Source organism: Lycorma delicatula, chromosome 2 (genome assembly GCF_047948215.1).
Source record: "Lycorma delicatula isolate Av1 chromosome 2, ASM4794821v1, whole genome shotgun sequence".
In the NCBI taxonomy this organism is placed as follows: domain Eukaryota; kingdom Metazoa; phylum Arthropoda; class Insecta; order Hemiptera; family Fulgoridae; genus Lycorma; species Lycorma delicatula.
In genome coordinates this window covers 167498625-167519570 of record NC_134456.1, presented here as the reverse complement: position 1 = coordinate 167519570, position 20946 = coordinate 167498625, and the positions used below count along the sequence as shown (strand labels likewise).

Here is a 20946-nt window from a genome sequence, read left to right as displayed (position 1 = left end):
TTTAACGCTATAAAAGGGATCTAAGTTCGGGATAAGAATCGTGAAGGAAATTATAGAAGCCGATTATTCGGGATTTAATGTTTAAAAAATATCTGATATTTAAAAATTATACTGCGTAACAATAAAGAATAAAGAAGCAAGGAAAATTAGTTATGAAAAAAAAGGTTTACAAAGACAGTTTGCTTTTGTTTGAACTAATGCAACTTTATGAATAAAGATAAAAAAAAAAAATCATTATCAGAAACGGCAGTTATTATGGCGTAGAAACATTAAATTATTATTTTATCGTTTTCAATCACAACTAGCAAGGAAAGAAAAAAACCATTTTAGGATTAAGACATTTTATTTACACATTTATTTTTTTGGACCAATATCGGCGTAAAATATTCTAAAATTTAAATTTTCAATTTTTCAGCTAAAAATGGTTGCACTTTTGCCAAGAAAATAACTGGAAAAAGAACACAATAAGACGCTGTATTTTTACTATAGAGTACCCATGGATTGCTGCCGAAATAGTTCAAATAATGCAAATTACTCGTTCTCTTAAAATATATTTAGTCATTTATAATTGAACTAAAAAAAAGGCATTAAAGTGATTATGTTTTATTTTACGATTTTCAATCATGTGGAGTTAGCTGAACTGACACAATTATTTTAAAAATTCAGAATCAGTTAGGAAAAACGTTTAAAGCATTTTTACAGTTTTCACAAACAATAAATGTAAGGGAACACATAATTAACTATCAATAAAAAGTAAGGAAAATCAATTTATAATGTTTTATTCTTTTATAAATTTCTATGAATAGAATTTGTGGGTTACGATTAGAGTTAATTGTTAAAATACTGTCAAATACTTAAAAATTCAGAAAGGAGTACGTTTTTAATAAAAACAATATTTTGACAATGGTTACACAAAAAATAAAACGAAAATCTACAGCGACCGAATCGGTACATTATAGTAACTACTATAATTTGATAGCGAACCGATTGTCTTTTTTAATGTAATTTTTATTTTCTTTACAACTCCACTACAAGCCTCCAGAACTTAATTTATTTTTAAAATAACAAATACAAATTCATGGATCGTAAACGATGCCAATCTTTCCTTATATATTCATTAGAACGAGAAATGTTTTTGAATTAAACAAAAAAGTGTAGAACAATTTAAAATCATTCAATCAAGTTGAAAATTTTCCACGTCGTAAAGAATGCTTTGATAAAGCAGTAAATAGATTTCAAAGGTATTCTATAACAGTTTTTGTAGTGAGATTTATCATTTTCAAGAACTGCTAAAAAAAATCTCAATTTTGTTATTTTCCATATATTAATTTTATTAATAATAATTAAAATACGGACGAAAAATAAAATGTCTTACATAGAAATAATTTCAGATACTTTTATTTATTTTTTTTACGGTTCAGCATTTTTTCTATTAAAGCCAGGTTCAGCAGTTTAGATACAAGACACTTTTGTCTTAAAAAACACTTAAGTTGTCAGTAACTTTTGTAATTCATCAGTAGTTATTTTTCTGTGGTATTTTTAATTAATTTTTATAGCGATATGAAATAAAAAAAAAATAATAGAACAAATGTTCTTTATAACAGTGTCAAATACAAAAATAACGTAATATTTATGAGTTATAAATAACACAGTGCATTTAATGGAAGGTTAAGGTTATTTGAGTGAATAATAATTATGTATTCAATACTTTTATGTTGCGTAATTTTTACTGATTTATAGAAGTAAGTTCTTATAATTTCTTTGTATAAGTGATTTATTTTTATTTTATATTAATTTATAAAGCTACATAAAATTTTAATTTATCTCCTCCAGCCTAAAAATATATTCCGTTTGTGGTACTTGGGGAGTTAAGATATCTAGAGCATTTCATTTATAACGGGTAATGGAATGGGTAAAATCTCATACGTGTTTAGCTTTCCCGATTAAGGAAGGTAAAATACTCATTTAAATAAGGTAAATAGTTGTTATCCACATGTTAAGAAACTTAATTAGTTTGAGAAAGAATTCGAATCGAAATCTTTAGCTAAAGGTCAGTCTACTTTGTTTTAACTTTTAAAAATAGTAAAACAAAAACCATTTAATTTTATTTTTGTTTTAATTTTTGAAAATGATAAAATAAAATACTATTTAATTTTTTAAATAATTAAAAAAAAATCCTTATAGCAAACTATCCAAACAATGGAAACAAAAAAGGCACGTAATTTTTTTTTACAGTACGCAAAATGAAATCGAGGTGAAAGTTTTACGTAAATTTAAGTAGTTTTTTAATAAAGTAAAATACAGACATCACGGTAATCCAGATAATAAATTACGCTTGAACTTTACAAATTTTTGACAACTACGTGGCTTATTTGCTAATAAAAAAGTAATTTCACAACATGATACTTTTCTATTAGATTATTACGCAATAAACAAATTATGATTCAAAAAATATTATTTGATTGGCTAAATGCACATATAATTTGAACTCGTAGTTAAAAAATGAGGAGAAAATAATAAGCACGTCCGAATCTATGACAGTAACTATACTCTTTTTACTTAATGTGATAATAGTTTAAAACTTTGATATAATCGGAAAATGTAAAAAGTAAACTGATTTTAATTTATTATTGCAGTACTATGTCAAGTTATTTCAATAAAAGTAAAAACGAATAAAGTAGCAGGTCTAACAAACTCCAGGGTCAACGGAAAACCACCTTCATCCTGGAAAATAACGTACGAGCAGGATTTGTTTATGCAGCCACAAAAACTCAGGGTACAAAATTTAACCTAAAGCGCACTTTGGATCCGAAAGTAGTTCCTAACTGTCTGCCTTTAAAGCGATAGAGGGTTATCATTGCTTTTGTAAGTTGAAACGCCTCAACGTTTAAAGTTATTTCTTTACCGCAGGGGTTATCGGCAACTCATGATAGCAAAAGCTCTTGTTAAATTTCATACATAGATCTACAGTCGAGCTGTAGGTTCCTTGAATCTAGATTTCAACACAGCTGACCCAGATATTCGGGCTCCTGCTTTACGGGCCCGGTTTTAATAACGCAATACAAAACCGAATAAATTCACGGTATATTAATGTACGTTGTCAAAACTTTGGAGAAAATAAAATAAAAATTAACATCATCACTAAAGATCTGGATACCGGTTTTTCATTTACAAATTGATGACAAAAAAGTAATAATCTTTAAAAAAATGAAACTGGTTTCAAATTTAAAAAGACTGAATTAAAAGAGTAAGAATCCATCAGTATTTGTATTTATTCAACTTTGAAGGTGCCAAAGATAATCTTAAAATTTTAAATTTTATTTTATAAAATAACAATTGCTATGAAAAGTAATCTAATATATGGATTAAGAGCAAGGTTACTACGCACAAGAGAAAGGTTTTACTTTATTCTAGATTATTCTAGAATGTTTAACAATATTAATAAACGAATACTAATTAAAATTACAACAAAATTCAAGTAAAAAAAAAATCGATAATTGTTTTAATTAATATTCTAATAGAATAGAAGGATTTCTGATTATAATTAGGTTGTTCATATTAAAATTTAAAAATTAAACAAAAAACTAATAAGTTCATTCAGTTAATGCGGTTAATATGGCACATTTCTAATGAATCCATTCCGGACACTCAGCATTATAGATTATCTAGGATAGGCAAAGTAAGAAAATTTAATTATACTTTTATGACATTATATATTTGAGTAATGACGTTTAATATACTCGTACAATAAAAGATCAAAGAAAATTGTTATAATCACGTACAATTTTTCTTTTTTTTTCTGTAGTCTTATTCAAGGACAGGGTATTTAACCGGTTTCTTTAGTTAAAGTATATGTTTAACCGATAAAAAAATTGCACGAACAATGTCTGTTCCAGTTGTAGCTAAGTTAAAGGATATACTTGTTACTTTCATCAGAAAAAAATATTTCCAGTTTTTTTTTTCATAGGATAATTTACTATGAGTTTATTTTAAGAAAGTAGTAGTAGTAGTAGTCATATTTAAAAAAAAAAAAATTAATGTAATATTTAAGTTCCATTTTATTTTATTTAATGTATAAAAACCCATTAAAAATACGTGGCTACGTATTTAAAATTTAATTTCTAAATTAGAATAATTGTACCTTATGATTTATGATTAATCCTTTTTATCTACATGTTTAAGTAGAATATTTGTTTAATTCTTTATAAATGATAATCTCGGTATTCTAATTTAATGTAAAACACTTGTGTTATGATCTACGCATTAATTTTTTACTATTTTAACGTGGATTTTTAAAAATTAAAAATCGTGCCCCTAGATTATCAGATATATACTAAATATGAAACTTCATTTAACGTTTTATCTTCAATGAAGGGACTAACTAGACAGTTTTCAAGCTTAGATGGATACTTTCACACGCCAAACAAATAATGGACGAAATTCATTGTCGTCCATTAACGAAAATAGATTTCCTATATTTAATAGGGACTGGCTCAAAGATATTCTGTACCTTTCTCGAGCTGTTCTTAATGTTTGGAAGAAAAATCAATCTTTGATACAACATATACTCATTTTTATACTTTTAAAGCATAGATATTAAGTATAAAATATATTTTATTAAGTAATTAAAAATGCATACTGCTCGAATTGAGGATTATCTTTTTTTCTTGAAGGCGGGGTTGTAAAAGAATTCGCCGTTTTCTATTTTTATTATATTTCCTCTGAATCCGTTTTTGTACAATTAAATGTAATAAGAAATAACTGTGTTTAAGTTCCATAACTACAATTATTTAATTTCATGATGATTAACATGACGTTATTTTTATTCTCACGTATTTAATTCTACATAAATGCATTACACGCCCCACTCGCTCCAAATCTGCCTATTCTCAGACGCATACAAACATATACAACGATTGTTAGATTAGCTGAAAAAATATACTTGTGAAAAATAATATACCTCACTATGGACTAAGTTAATGTTAGTCAATCAGTAACATCAACAATTCCAATAATATTACTTGATCGATTTATAATAAAGCCTATCCAATAAAATTACGAATTAACAATCCTTGGATTCGAGTTCTTGTCTCTCAATCGAAGTGTAACTTCAAAAAATATTCTGTTTCAAAATCTATTTAAATTTTTATTTGATTTTTCTTTTTTGGACTGATGAATTAATTCACCATAGAAGCTTACAAGGAAGCTTGTAAGAGAAATATAAAGATGAAAATTTGTAGCGTATAAAAAAGTCATGTCTTACCGGGATTTGAACCCGGGACCTCCAGATGAAAGGCTGTGACGACATCAGTCTCTCACGGAGATAGGCGCAGTGGCGATCTTAATTCCTCTTTCTTGAAATCATTTTCAATAATTCATCTCCAGTAGTGAAAAAATTGTATTTCCATTAAAATAGTTTGCTAATACCCATTATAACCCTGATTAAAATAAAACCAATGTTGCGCTGAGGAGATCGGAGCCCTATTTTACAATTTCAAGATGTAACTTCTACTCGTCCAAAGATATTTATGGCATTTTCTTTAATAGTTAATGCTTTGTATTCTTTTACTACCTTAACAAGTAAATAAAAAAACTAAGTTTTATAAAAAAAATTGCCTAAGAAGTTTCATTTTTTACACTTATTATTTTAAATAAGTACATTCTGAACAAAAAAAATTCAAAAAAATATACAAAAAGGGCTAAGAGAATATCATGTAACTGTTCGTGAAAACAACCCATTTTTATTTGAAGCACGAATGAAAACAGTGATAAATAATTGTCTAATTTTTTTAACCTTTATTTTAAAAGCACTATCATAAAAATAGGCTTTCTGCGTACTGTAATGTTAAATTTTCAATGTTATATCAAACAAAGATAGTCTAATAATAACAAAAAATAGTGGGAGGAGACGATGGATTCGTTTTTCAAAAGAAGTATGACATACATTCTAATTTACATAATATAACAGTAGGAATTTTATCTTGTAATACGAGTATTCGTATTGGTTAATATCAGTCAGAAAACAGGCGAATTAAATAACAGTAAGGCTAAAGCTTTAATTAAATAATATATAATGAAAACAAACGTAATATTTTAGCTATGGGGAATAAGTGTTTACATCACGTTACATAATCAAGGAAAGTAAATTCAAAGTAAAGTAGTATTCAATCTACCAATGACAAAATATTCCGGTAAATTATACTAATCGCATTATATTTCTAGCGGTAAGTTTGAACCTTCACAATTTGGTTATAATAACGATCTAAACAATCAAGGATGTTACTGTTTCAATCTATCGACTTAATTTTTTAAACTAATTTTTCTCGTACTTTAGGCTTTGTGAACGGATGAACAACTTTCTACCTTTTTCGAAATATTGTAATATATCGCATCCTTAAAAGTAGGTGGTTAAAATAGCTTCCTCCTTTTATCCCAAAGGTAGAAGGGAAATTAATTTTTTAATTAGATTCTTTTTTGTTAAAATATTCTTAATTTTGTCAATCTTTAATTAAATTTTACGGTACCGTAAAACAAAATATCTCAAAAAGTGAATTTATACAAGTTTTATAAATGATTTAAAAAATCTTTACTAATTCTATTTTTATAAAAACTTTTCTTTTGATGTAAAAAAAAAAAAAAATAATAAATTAGCTAAGCTCGTAAAGCAATATTACTTTCACCTTTATAATTGATGAATGGTTACTCTTTAAGCTTTATTAATCTTACGGGGAAGCAACATCTATGCAAAGGTTTTTTACGATGAAACTGAATTTTTTTGAAAAGAATTTTGTGTGTGACTGATTTTTAAGCACGGTCACAGGATTCAAATCGAAAATATTACTGATGATGAAAGGGGAATCTACATTCCCCTACATAGGTTAGGACTAAAGAGAACAGACCTCCAATTCGCAGTTATTTTTTAAATCATTGTTTCCTTCTTACTTCCGATATTATTAGTAAAGAGAAGATTAATTTATTATAATTTGGACAAATGAAAGAAGTTATTAAGTGTTCTTTATTATTAAAAATAAAATCCTCTACTGTGTAATATTTTATACTTCACGTCTTTTTTTTTTTTCAATTTCGTTAAACAATTATCTTTGAAGAAATATTTACATATTTAAACCTGATTTATGACGTAAACGGGATCACTTTCTCTGTTTTCATGTCTTGTTTCACTCAATGAATTAAAATCTACAGTAAATGTAAAACAACGATTGTTTTAAAACAACGAATATGATTTTATTTCTTTTCAAATTTTTAAATTTCTAATCATCTATATAAATTTTATTTCGAAATATTAAAGAGAACTGTGTTTCAGGTTAAGTAATTTGTTAATCATTTGAAATTTAAAAAAAGAAGAATATAGGAGATTAATTTTTTTATATAAACTTTAATAAAGTACAATATGACCTAAAAAGATCAGAATTTGAAACTAGTTACTCAAGAGATAAGATTTTTATATAATAAAATAATATTGAATAACATAAGATCTGTATCTGCTAATTTCGTAATTAATAATTAAAAATAAAAGACAGTGAATGATTCGTTTCTTTCTTTTTATCTGTCTTTACATATGGTGTGTGTGTCTGCGGGCGCTTGTGTGTCTCTTTCACTGACGAATTATATGTTTTTAAAACCACTGACTTAAGCTATGTTATGCGTGTAAGCAAATAAAAATCTAGTTCAATACTTTCAGGAGTATGTTGCTAGATAGATTAGTACACCGTGCAGAATACGCTTACAACACCAGTACACGTCATATTCTCCTTACGCCACCAATAACATTCTATGTAACATTAACTGGCACGATCACAATAGAAGATGCACCAATACGCGATTTGAACCATCAGTATTCATAAGTGATAATGTAAAATATTGATTTAAAATTGATCTCTGTCTCTACGTACAGTATAATATTCTATATTTATTTTTTAAATCATACACAAGTGTGGCAAATTAACGAATTGTTCAGCTCTTAACTTGTTTTGTTTGTTCTTGTTCATAAAAGAACCATTGAACCAATTCGAAAATAATTGCATAGAGATTGATGTCTACGGTATTTTTTGACTTTATATTCATAAAGTCACTCCCACACTGCAAAAAAAAAAAATTTGTAATCTGGAGCTATCTTCTGGTGGGTTACTTTGTTTTACGATATAATTTCTCTTTACAAAAATGGTTCTTTAACCATTTCACTGTTTCTCCTAATTTTTGATTCTATTTTCCCAATTTTGTGTACTGTGAGTGCAGGTCGGAGTCGGCTGAAGAGATCCTAGGATCTGTACTGCAGTAAATATTGGTGTGATTTGCAAAGAAGTTGGCTGTGGACCGATCTGGACACTTTTCTTTCTTTTCAATAGAGTTGTACAATAAACCGAATAGCTGTAACGCCTGTTGGGGTGAAGCCGAGATTAGTGATGCTCCCTAAAATATAATATTTTAATTCGACTTCAGTCGTCCAGTCATCAAATATTAATTTTATGTAAATTATTTTCAGTTCTCTTTATCATTTTTACAATAAAACTATTTTAAATAAAAATCGTGTATTAATCGATTAAAAAAAATTCTATAAGTATGAATAGGCCCGAATGAGCGCTTGTACTGTACAATAAGTGACACTAGAGAGGGAAAAGAGTCATTCATCAATTCAAATGAAAAAATAATGATTTGATTGTATTTCCCGTAGCCTATATTTATGAACTACAATCAATGTATGGCCCAAAATAAACTAATACGTAATATTTAACAATAAACGCCCAAAATTTAATAATAAATATAATCCTCACAGTAATTAATTTTTGTAATGAGAAAATGAGTATTATTAAAAATAAATTAACAATGATAATTATTAATCATCGACGAAGCTAAAACCTGAGTCATGGGTTTTATGGCAAAAATCAGTAACAACGTATTTTCATACAGTATTTATAACATAATTTTCTACTCATGCCTCTAAGTTCAGATAATACTTTACATTTTCTACACTAAACCAATTTATACTTTTTATCTTTAATTTCTAACAATTTATAATCTAATTAATTTACAAGAACAATTGCTAACATTTACAGGAACCAAACTGCAACAGTAACAATCGAAGAACATAAGAAAGAAGCCGTTATAAGAAAGAGAGTCCTACAAGGATGTTCCCTATTCCCGTTACTTTTTAATCTTTACATAGAACTAGCAATTAATGATGTTAAAGAGCAACTTAGATCCGGAGTAACATACAAGGTGAAAAGATAAATATGTTACAATTTACCGATGATATAGTAATTCTTGCGGAGAGTAAAAAAGATTTAGAATAAACAATGAACGGCATGGATGAAGTCCTACACAAGAACTACCGTATGAAAACAAACAAGAACAAAACGAAAGTAATGAAATGTAGTAGAAATAATGTAGTTGGACTACTGAATATAAAAATAGGAAGAGAAAGGATTACGGAGGTAGAAGAATTTTGTTATTTGGGAAGTAGAATTACTAAAGATGGACGAAGTAGGAGCGATATAAAATGCCGAATAACACAGGCGAAACGAGCTTTCAGTCAAAAATATAATTTTCTTACATAAAAAATTAATTTAAACGTCAGGAAAACATTTTTGAAAATATATGATTGAAGTGTAGCTTTACATGGAAGTGAAATTTGGATGATCGGAATACCTTAAAAGAAAAGATTAGAAGTTTTTGAATTGTGGTCCTGTAGAAGAATATTAAAAATATGGGTGATCAGACGGATGGATAAAGTGACAAATGAAGAGGTGTTACGGCAAAGTGATGAAGAGAGAAGGATTTGGAAAAATATAGTTAAAAAAAGAGACAGACTTATAGGTCACATATTAAGGCATCCTAGAACAGTCGCTTTAATATTGGAGAGACATTTAGATGGGAAAAAATTGTGCAGCTAGGCAACGTTTGGATTATGTAAAACAAATTGATAGGGATGTAGATGTAAGGGGTATACCGAAATGAAACGACTGACACTAGATAGAGAATCTTGGAGAGCTGCATCAAACCAGTCAAATGACTTAAGACAAAAATATTTAAATCTTCATTGATGCTCAGAATATTTTTCCTACTAAAGAAGTCTTTTATTTTCGGAAATAAACAAGGTACATTTCTTATCTTAACGTAGTAAAAGAATTAAACAAAAAAGTTGTTTACATGAATTTAAGAATTTTTTTATTAAAATTAAATTTTCTTTTAAAGGTTTTGGCGGAGTGAAAAAATTAAGTGAAAAAAATTATTGAGCAATAAAGTTGTAAAGTTTTCCCAATTATAATAAACGGTTACCCAATTCTATTTTTATAAAAGTTAAAATTTAACACTTATCTCGGTCATAATGTTTAAAATTATAATCATTAAACTACAAAAATATTATCCTATGTCCTAAAATATTATCCTATCAAAATAAAGATTTTAAAAGTTTTATTAAATTACTGAAATACTTTAAAAATTAACAAACATTAAGTCCGTCTTTGAGTAATGAACATAAATTTCTTTAAAAATTAAAAATATATTTTCTCTACATCTGTTATAAAAGTTAAAAAAAATAGTAATTTATTTAGTAAGAAAAGTAATAAAACGACTTAGTTCGTTTAAACACTAAAAAAATCAGAAAACTTGACGAAACTCCTAGTTTTTTGTTTTTTTTGGGGGGGGAGGGAATATGTTCCTAAACATCTCTCTCTCTTTTTCTGTTTAGCCTCCAAAACCACCGTAAGGTACTACTTCAGAGGATGATGTATGAATATAAATGAAGTGAATAATCTTGTACACTCTCAGGTCGAACATTCCTGAGATGTGTGGTCCACCAAAGAACACCGGTATCAACGATCTAGTATTCAAATCCATACAAAAGTAAACTGCCTTTACTAGGATTTGAACCTTAGAACTCTTGACTAAATATCTAAAAATGACCCTAAAAAATTTCTTATTTTTAAATATTTCTTATGTAAAGAATTAAAAAAAATTTCCATTCCTGATAATGCATCACTTAAACAAAAGCAATTTTTTTAAATGTAAAATTGACGAGTTGAAGTAGACAAAAGTTAATTTTTTTTTTTTAAATAACTAGTAAAGATGAAAGACGTGTTTGGCATGAGAGATTTTTTTAGTGATATTGATTTTTAATAAGTTGAAAATCATGCACGAATAAAGTTTTTATGCAGTCAGCTCCTTTGGTGCTATACCATTATCAAAATCTCTCGATTCTCCAAACAAATTTTTAAAATCACAAAACTTCAATATATACTTTAGTTGTTTCTGAAATAAAAAACCTAATAAATATCAGATCACATACATACAGATAAATGCATATACTCGTATATTGAATTTTGTAGCATGATTTTTATATTTATGGAATCAGAAGAACATAATGCTAATTACATGTCTCAACAAGTAATATAACGATATAAAAAACAGGTAGTAAAACAAAAACCTAAAAATGAAAAGGACACAATCTTAATGAAAAATGTTAAATAATAAAGAACGGGTTAAACAAAATTTTTTAAATTTTATATAATTTATTTTTTGTTTAAGATAGCTCCTACCCGCGACAAGCGTAAGCAATATAGCCTAAAAAAATAAGGTTTTCTACAAAAGAAGAAATGATTAAAAAAATATTCATCCAAGTCGGTGCAATAGTACTTGCAAAATAAACAAATTTTACATATTTCACACTGATTATTTTTTTCAATATTGCATAATTTCTTCAGTTTTTGAAAAAAAAAATTGATATTGGGTTTTTTTGTAGCCTATTTTCATAGTAATGACTTTATCTTCTAGTTATATGCTTGTAAACTTAATCGAACAATTTGAGGTTAGAGGCTACATTGTGTGAGTGAAGAGGGATGGGGATAAGTTTTGCAAGATGAATTGTAGAAAAGAATTTTCCTCTTGTTTGGAATTGTTAGTATGCAAAATATCATCACGATAGGAATAAAACTGTATAAAAGATCTGTAACAGATCTTTTATCACAGTTTCTAAGGAAACTATTGATATGTATAAAAGACAAACGGACAAACATTCTTCTATTGTGAAAATATTATCGAAAATCTATTTTTTAACAAAAAAGTGTATTATAACTACCAGATGCAATATATTGGTAAAAGTTTACTGTTAGTTATGATAAAAAATCCACAAAAAGTTTTTTTAAAAATCGGATCAGCGGTTTAAAAAAATAAAGTCAGAACATAAAAATTCTTAAGATGCCTGGTACATAATATCTTGGCCTGTAATGAGTTATTTGTGGAAACTGTTGAAGGATAATAATAAATAAAAGAATCGAAACTAGTATTGACATTGTGAAATGCTTTAAGGAAACGCTTACGTATTTGTCCATACTGTTTACAGGCTATGAAGCCAACCGACTACGCTGTGCGTGTTCACTTCTCAATCGAAATTTTACAGCATGAAGTGATGAATTTCTTAATCGTATTATGTGTCTTCTTAGAGAAAACGTTTACGTACACACAATATCCGTTTATGGGGGTCAGAAAATTTCCATAAAATCTTACAGTGCAAAAGGGAAAGGAACTTCCCAAAAGTAATTGTTTTTTGTTCAATATCCTGACGGCAAGTTTGCGGGTAGTTCTTTTTCGCTGAAGCTAGCGTAACAGGTGTTGCTTGGATATTCAGCGTACACGGATCTTTCCTCTACTGCAAGATGGACCAAAGAATTCTATCTGGTAACAAGATTTTGGGCTTTCTCTCTGGCCTAACTGTGTATGGGATCGGTTAACCGATCCCCGACCGCTGGATTGGTTGGCATGACCCGATGACAGAGTTTGTTCGCACTGGTCACAAGGTCACTCAATCTTACCCCATGTGATTTTTTCCTTTGGGGTATTACAAAGAATCTTGTCTATGTATCTTCGCTACCTACTGATTTACCCAATTTAAGGCACATGATTGAAGGAACTGTCGCTTCAATTACTCTAAACATGCTGGTTAAAGTATAGGTGAACTCTCCTATCGGTTGGATGTGTGCCGGGTGATGAAAGATACTTTGAACACTTGCAGGGAAAAACTGTAGCAGTTATACTTTCATTTTATTTGTGATTCATTAATTTAAATCAAAATTAAGAAATATTAAATAGCTTTAAACGCCAGATATTGTTTTTTGGCATCTGTAAGTACATAATGGATTCCGCCTAATAAGGCGGTTATTTGGGGGAACCGTTTTATCGTGATAATAATTAAAATATAAAAACTGGTTTTACTAATAGGTCTGGGCTGGTTCATTAACAGCTAATCAATCGGTCCTATAGTAGCAACCTGAAATCCTCAAGAAATTTTCGGCGGACGATTTTAAACATTGATGAAATGCTATTCAATCGGGCCATTTCTGACCGTCCTTTCACTTTAAACGGGTATATTGTTAGGCTCAAAAAATCAATGAATCTTATAATTGTGATTTGTTGTACAAATAAAAATGCTTTGGTAAGGACAGTAACTTATAAATCGAATTTAAAAATAGTTCATTATAAATGCCTTTAATTGTAGACTACTGTGTTGCAAATCTTTTCGTAGATACGCACGCGTGCGCGCACACGCACACATACACACGCATATATATATATATATGCATGCGTATGTGCATGCATATATATATATATATGCATGCGTATGTGCATGCATGTATATATGCATGTGTATGTGTGCGTACATATACTCGTATATATATATTGAGTTATCAGTGTTCATTAAAACCAATCACTTAACATCGATGTAATAAAATATTTAAAGTTCTCTTACCAAAGTCTACATCAAATAAAATATCTACCTTAACTTCTCTCTCCACATCCAAAAAAATTAATGCGAAACTAATCTTATCGCAAGTAATACAAGTTTTAGCAGATTAAAACTGCCGTTTTACAGTTTTTATGTTTTTGTTAGATACAAAATAAATCGTACCATAATTAAAAAATTGTTTCTTTCAGTGAGAATTTTGTCAGTTACTCAATAATCAGCTTTTAGAGAAGGTAATAATTAAAAAGACGCAGATTATTTATTACCGGTATAAAACTATGAATTATTCATATTGATTCCCGAAAACATATAGTATGCTTATGAAATCTAATCATGTATGACACATATCAGAAAAAAATCCCGGTATTAAGGTGAAAATCCAAAAGGTCCAAAATCCACCACATTTATGTCATCATCGAACTTGAAGTTCAACAGGTAACAAGATAAAAAAATTGTTATTGGACACAAATTTTTTTTAAAAATAAAATAAAATTTTATACTATAAATAGAAAATTTTCCAAATATTGTAGAACATGTCAATAGAAATATGTTAATAGCAAAAATCACCAGGTCAAATTTAATCAAGTTTTTTAAAACAGTTAATCAATTAAGAAGATTTATAAAATGGATTCAGTCAATAATATACTCGTATTATATCTTTTTGAATAGATCTATATAATTTCAGTAATGTGTATTATTATTATTATTATTCCATAATCGTATTTTTATTAACAATTCACACACTCGCACACACACACACACACACTCGCGCACACACACACACACACACACACACACACACACACACACACACACACACACACACACACACACACACACACACACACACACACACATCTGTTAAGCATTAAATTAAAAAAAAATCTTATATGTACACCACATGAGTTCCTTGTACGCCTATTAAATTACATATACACATTATTTTAAACTGAAAAGTACATAAAATTTTATTTCATTAATAACTTTCGATATTTCTTCATTCTTTTTATTGTTATTATTGAATTATTATTTATTGTAAAACTTTTATTACAATCAGAGGTTAATAATTATTAATAAATCAATATATTTAAATTAAGAAAAAAGTTAAAAAAAAGGAGATGAAGTCTGATTCGAACCGATGTGCATTCCCCTTGTAATATCCAAATATTTTGTTAATTAAAATTTTATTTCGCTAACCAATGAAAGTAAGTACCATTTATGATATATCGTTGAAAAATTCTCAATCAGGCTTATTACTGCAGTTAAGAAAATGTCCAAAATCCAAATTTTTGGATTTTGGGCGTTTTTGGACACTACGTATAGACGTCACGCTAAAACTAAACTTTGTATATAATTTCTAACCTTCAAATATTGCACTACAATCTATTATTATTATTACTGGGTAAAATAACAACTACCACGAATATTTACTACCCTGTTTAAATAAATCCTAATCTAAAGATACCATTATTATCCTTTTATTTAATTACGTCTGCTCACCAGCGGAGACAGTCGGTTACTACTTTTATTTATTATTATTACTCGTATTATTGTAGATATCTGCAAAAAAAATAAGAAAGACCCGAAACATTTTCCGGAGAAAGAAACTTGATGACTAAACAAATGATTACTTCTTGGTTAGGTTATCACAAATATATATATAAAATCTATAATGATACTACTTTTATTTTTGTAACGCGCATATACATTTTTTTGTGATGTAATAAAATATCAGAATTATGTAATGCAGTGCAGTTTAATGATTTAGACATTGAAATGATATTCGATACTAGTACACGGTAACAACAACTCCTAAAAATTATGTACTATAGTTATGTTGCATAATGTTTATGTTTAAAATGTTGCAGTTTTAAAAATGAATCGTACGAAATGACATACTGTTTAGAATCTGTGTTATTTCTTGGTTAATATTCGTAAATTACTGATAGGATTATATTAAATTTAATTTTATTACTAGCGTAGATAACTAAACAATCGCAAATCAGCTGATTTCGAAGTCAAGCGTTACAAGGTTCAATTCCTAGTAAAGGCAGTTACATTTATACTTTGAATACTAGATCGTGGATATCGGTGTTCTTTGGTGATTGGGTTTCAATTAACCACACATCTCAGGAACGGTCCACCTGAGACTGTACAAGACTGCTTATCACTTACATTCATACATATCATCTTCATTCATTCTCTTAAGTAATACCTTACAGTGGTTCCGGGGGCTAAACAGAAAAAGAATGAAGTAAACAATGGGGTTTTTTTTTTAAGTTTTTAGAAAAATAAAATTTAAACCTTTAAAAAAATAAGACTGAAAGATTCAAACGTCTTAGATTCTAAGTAGTTGTTTACCAAAGCATTCTGAATGATCTAGCGAAGTTTCAATTCGATTAAATAACATTTAAATAGTTAACTTTTTTCAAAATATTTAAAAAAATATATTTATATATTTTTTAATATTTTGTATATTTTTCCTTATATTTCTTTTTTCTTCGGTTATTTAAGTGGTTTGGTTCAGTTTTTAGTTCCTTTCTATTGAGCTAATCTCATCACCTCGACATACATCTTTAACTATCTGGTTTACATACTTCATTATTAACCTTGCCTTAACGGCTTTACCTTCTACACATCCCTATATTAACAAATTAAGAAATCGTAAACGCCTTAATATATGTTTTACGTTTTCTAAAACCAAGAATTTGAGAAGGGAAGAGGAAGTTAAAAGAACCGGAGGAAAAAGAAGAAGGTTTAGAATGATACCGAAAGTTAACAAATAAATAAATCACTACCAAATGAAAAAAGATGTTTTCAAGGGAACCGAGAAAAATAGAGGGCTTTAATTATCACCTGCCTATGTCTGCAGGTACTTAAATATAGATGTCTGGTGGGATTCTTACCGTATAGTCTATAATTCAGTTGAATAGTTCCACATGCTGAACGTGGGATGATGTTCCTTTAAGAATTCAATATCTGTTCTCAGGTGATTAAATTTCTGGAGAAAATGGAACTTGCTTTACCGCATATTTAAATTTACCGACCAAAACTAGTATTGTGCTGCTCCAGTCCTCTATAAATATACCGATCTCTTGAAGGATTGCGGCCAAGATGGGCGCTTGTTTCCTGAGGGAGACTTGACCTATTTTACCTAGGTGGGGTAGTTTGTCTAGTGCTGCAAACTCTTGGCGGTAGATTGTCTTTTCTCACCATTTATTTTCGACCTAGTTTCCATTTATTTTCTTACCATTTTCTCTTCCCCCTTGTTATCTTCATCCCAATTTTGGTTTTTAAGAGTGTAAATTGATTCCCCTTAACCTAGCTTAAGCCTGCGCATCCTTGGTGTATTCTAGTGGAGGGCTGCCGGTGGACCCCCTCAGGCAGGTCGTTTTCTGATAGTTGGCTATAAAATAAGTCTGATAGCTGAAGTACCTGTCGGGTAAAGACTGGACTTCTGAAGTATACAAATTTTGTCAGAGGGTAAACTTATAATAGAAATAGTTTTCAATTATGATTCGCTGGTAATTTGGATGTCTGTATTTTAATTAGTACTGACATAAATGATTTAGATAAAGGACTAAACATAAAGTCAAATTAACGGATTTTTCAAAATTATAGTGGGCTGGTTGCATATGTTAAAATGGTTCACATATTTTAATACTCATTCAATTCCTACTTAACTTTTTCCAAGGGAAAGAAATTGACAAAGGATAATCTTCGTATGAGGTCATTTTTTTCAAATAAATCTTAAAAATAAGAAATGTAACGGCGTAATTTTTTCTAAAATGACCCGAGGTATGACCTCTGACCCTCTCTATGGTACCATTCCTTTGAGACCAGAAAACAAACATTAATAGCATCAATGCCTTATACATAGAAGTCACTATGCAAATTTGAAGATTTTTATTTCTGCCAATCAAGATTTACTAACCGAAAAAGATGTCAAAGCGCAACGTGTAAACAGAATTACCTCCTTTTTTTATTCTTCGAGTTTTCTTGACCCCTGAATCAAAAAAAGGGGAAAGAGGCTTTTTATATTACGATTACGATATTTTTACTTTCCCGTCTAGCGCTATAACTTTAAATGAGAAAGTATTGTAATCAGTCCAATTTGGGCATATGCGGTTTTCACCCGATCTTGACGTTTTGACACCTAAGGAAACCAAAACACCCAAAAACCGGATGGAAATTTTCCGGATGTTCGTGTGTATGTGTATGTTCGGTGTTTTACTCTTTATATCTCCAGAACTACTAGACCGACTTTGACCAAACTTGATCAGATTACGTCTATAAATGGGGCATTGATGCCCTTAAATTTTTAACTTAATAGGTTAAGGAGGTGAGGCTATATAGCAAGGTCATTATCTCGAGATTTCGCCTAATTATGATCTTATTTTTCTTGGCACATTTATTGATAATTAAAAATTAATAATATTTGCAAAAAAGAGTTTTTGCAAATTCGCACCCAAAGAGTGCTCTAAATAAACTATTGGCTAAGTAGGTATACGCGTCAATAATATCCCCTCTCTTCACAAGGAGCGCTAGTGTAGCACTGACGTACAGCTGTTGTAGTCGTCTGCTATGTTGTGATGTCACAGGTGAGCGGCAGAATTAAATAAATGAATAATATTTAAAGTGTCCGCTAGTACCACCACACCCGCGCGAATGAAATAAGGTATGAGCGCGCGCTTTAGTTAGAATAACTGAATTAAATAAACAAAAAATATTATATTTAAATAAAATGATAAATATTTTTAATTAAATTGTGTGTGTAAGCCGTGCATCAGAAAAAAAACCGCGTGACGGGAAAGTCCTACAAGTGTACTGTCGGCTTTATTTCTTTGTTGGTGAATTAAAATGTTTAATTAATAGGAATTCCAAAATGATTTCCTGTCAGACGGATAGAGGAGACGCAATAAAAAAAAAGCTGATACATACCCCTTAAGGTATGAGATATTTAGATAAGATGTACAAATCTGAAGATCTTGGAAAAAATTTTCTTCATACAAATTTAATTTAAATCATTAACAAATCTGTATAAATTGCACGAAATAAAATAGGCCGAAATTCCGATAATTTGAGGAGTTACTGGCATTTAACAAAGTTCATTTAGATTTATAAATAACTTAAATAATATATATTTTTTAATTTTTTGTTGTATATTCAAGTATATAGATGTAGGTTTTACGTAGATTGTAGGCGATCTGACTTGAGTAAGCAATAACTCCTGAAAATGGCAATGGTTATTCTTAGAATTAACAATCTCGTGGAACGTTTACTTGAAATATTGAGTTGTAAGCGGCTTCCTGCTGTCTTTTCATTGAGCCAAATATATTTACTGTTGCACATCATCAGCAAGGGAATCCCACAGAAATGCAGATGTGAATACGAGCTGCTTTAGGTGATCTGTTCATTCAGCCCACCGCACGGATTGGTTGTATATTGAAAATCATTACTCAAAATTAAGGCGATTCTAACTAGAACCGCTTGTAACTCAGATGCTTTATATGTGTAACACCATGACTAGGACATTCATTATAAAGCAACAAATTAATGTAGCATTCTATGATATAATTAAATAAAAACTGCATTCTATCTGCCTCCACACGATAGGGAACTTTATATACTTTTTATATCCAGTTAAATTCACTTCATGGAAACAAAAATTACAATATAAAAAAACTAATAATAACACTACTTCTTATGAATGATGTTCTATCAACTGGAAATGAACTGCAATAGGAAAATGTAGTTTAAAATTCTATATATATATCTGAAAGACGAGAAAGTACTTAGTGTTTGGTTTAAAAAATAAATATTAATTAAATATACATGTAATTTTTTTAATTTATTTGATGCACTTTACTCAACGACAAATTAGAGCAGTATTAAAAAGCAGCCAAAAAAGTTAAATATGTTTGGTTTTTCTGTATTTTTTTGTAATGAATTTTATTAATAATTTAATGGAGAAATGAAATCGGCTGAAAAACAGTCGAGAATAAAGTAGTAGTAAATCTTAATTGTTGTCTCAGTTATGAAGATAATAAATTTTAAATTCGTGCTTATTATACAATTGAACTGGCTGGAATAAACTATTTTATGCGTGGTTATTTTTTTAACTTGTTGAATAGCATTCTTAGGATGAGAAATTTTAATTACAATTTTTAGAATTACCCGTTTATTACAAATTTTATGAATATTATATTTTTTTCATTGTGATAGGACAGAAATAAATAAATAAATTTTTTTTTACTAAATATTAATCCAAATTATTAAAATTTTCTATATAATAATTCTTTAACTAATTATATAACAAATTTCATTTGAATTATATTCAAGAAAATCAAATCAAGGTTATTTATATTTTAAAGTAACATCGTTTCTACGTGATATATATGAAATTCAAGCAATAATTATATCAATTTTTCACAATAGATTAATTAAAAAACAATAATAATCTAATCTGGAATAAATTAATTAGTTTTTAATTAGACTATTATAAAAAAAAATTGCATTTGTTCACTAACAATAACATTAATTTTCGTTAAAATAAGTTTTAATAAATAAAGTGCGCTTATCAATAAAATACTAACTGCAATAAAATACAGTTTATTGACACCAGCGTGAATAATTGGCACTGTTTAACATACAGTAGACTATAATATTTAATATAGTAAAAGAAATGTAATATTCTTACCTGATCCACTGAAGTAACAGATAACACGCTTAAAAAATTATCGAAAATAAATAGTTTAAATAAAAATAATTTATTAATTTACGCGCATAACAATTAAAATAATAAACTTTATGTTAAAAAAATATTTACATAAAGAATAATTAGAAAATTACAATACGTCTTAACACTAACAAGAAAAAAGATAAATTGGAAGCTATTCTAAAGCTGAAGCTCTTTTATAAACCAGATGCTGCAAGGCTACCTTAACGGCGAACAACTTTCGTTTAACTACGTCATTATTCGTTTACAATCCACTCACTCGTACATTCATAAATACCGGTATATGAATTCACAGTCACTGATGCGGTCAGCTAAGGAAATCCCGGACAACCTCTTTAATGTAATTATTATTAAAGATAAAAAAAAAGAAATTAAAAACGTCATTCAAAATAAAAGGTCGATGGACTTTTCTTTTTCAGTTTTCCTCAATTCCTTGAATTTTAAAAATGAATTA

At 28.7% G+C, this 20946-nt stretch overlaps 1 protein-coding gene across 1 annotated transcript in view; it reads right to left on the bottom strand.

Moving 5' to 3' along the window:
• Ddc (aromatic-L-amino-acid decarboxylase) overlaps nucleotides 1-20652 on the bottom strand; it is a 59891-nt gene extending 39239 nt beyond the window's left edge. Inside the window, exon 1 of the mRNA XM_075356678.1 lies at nucleotides 20454-20652. The gene's annotated coding sequence lies outside the window, so the exon portion shown is untranslated. The remainder of the gene's footprint in view (nucleotides 1-20453) is intronic.
• Nucleotides 20653-20946: the final 294 nt, after the last annotated feature.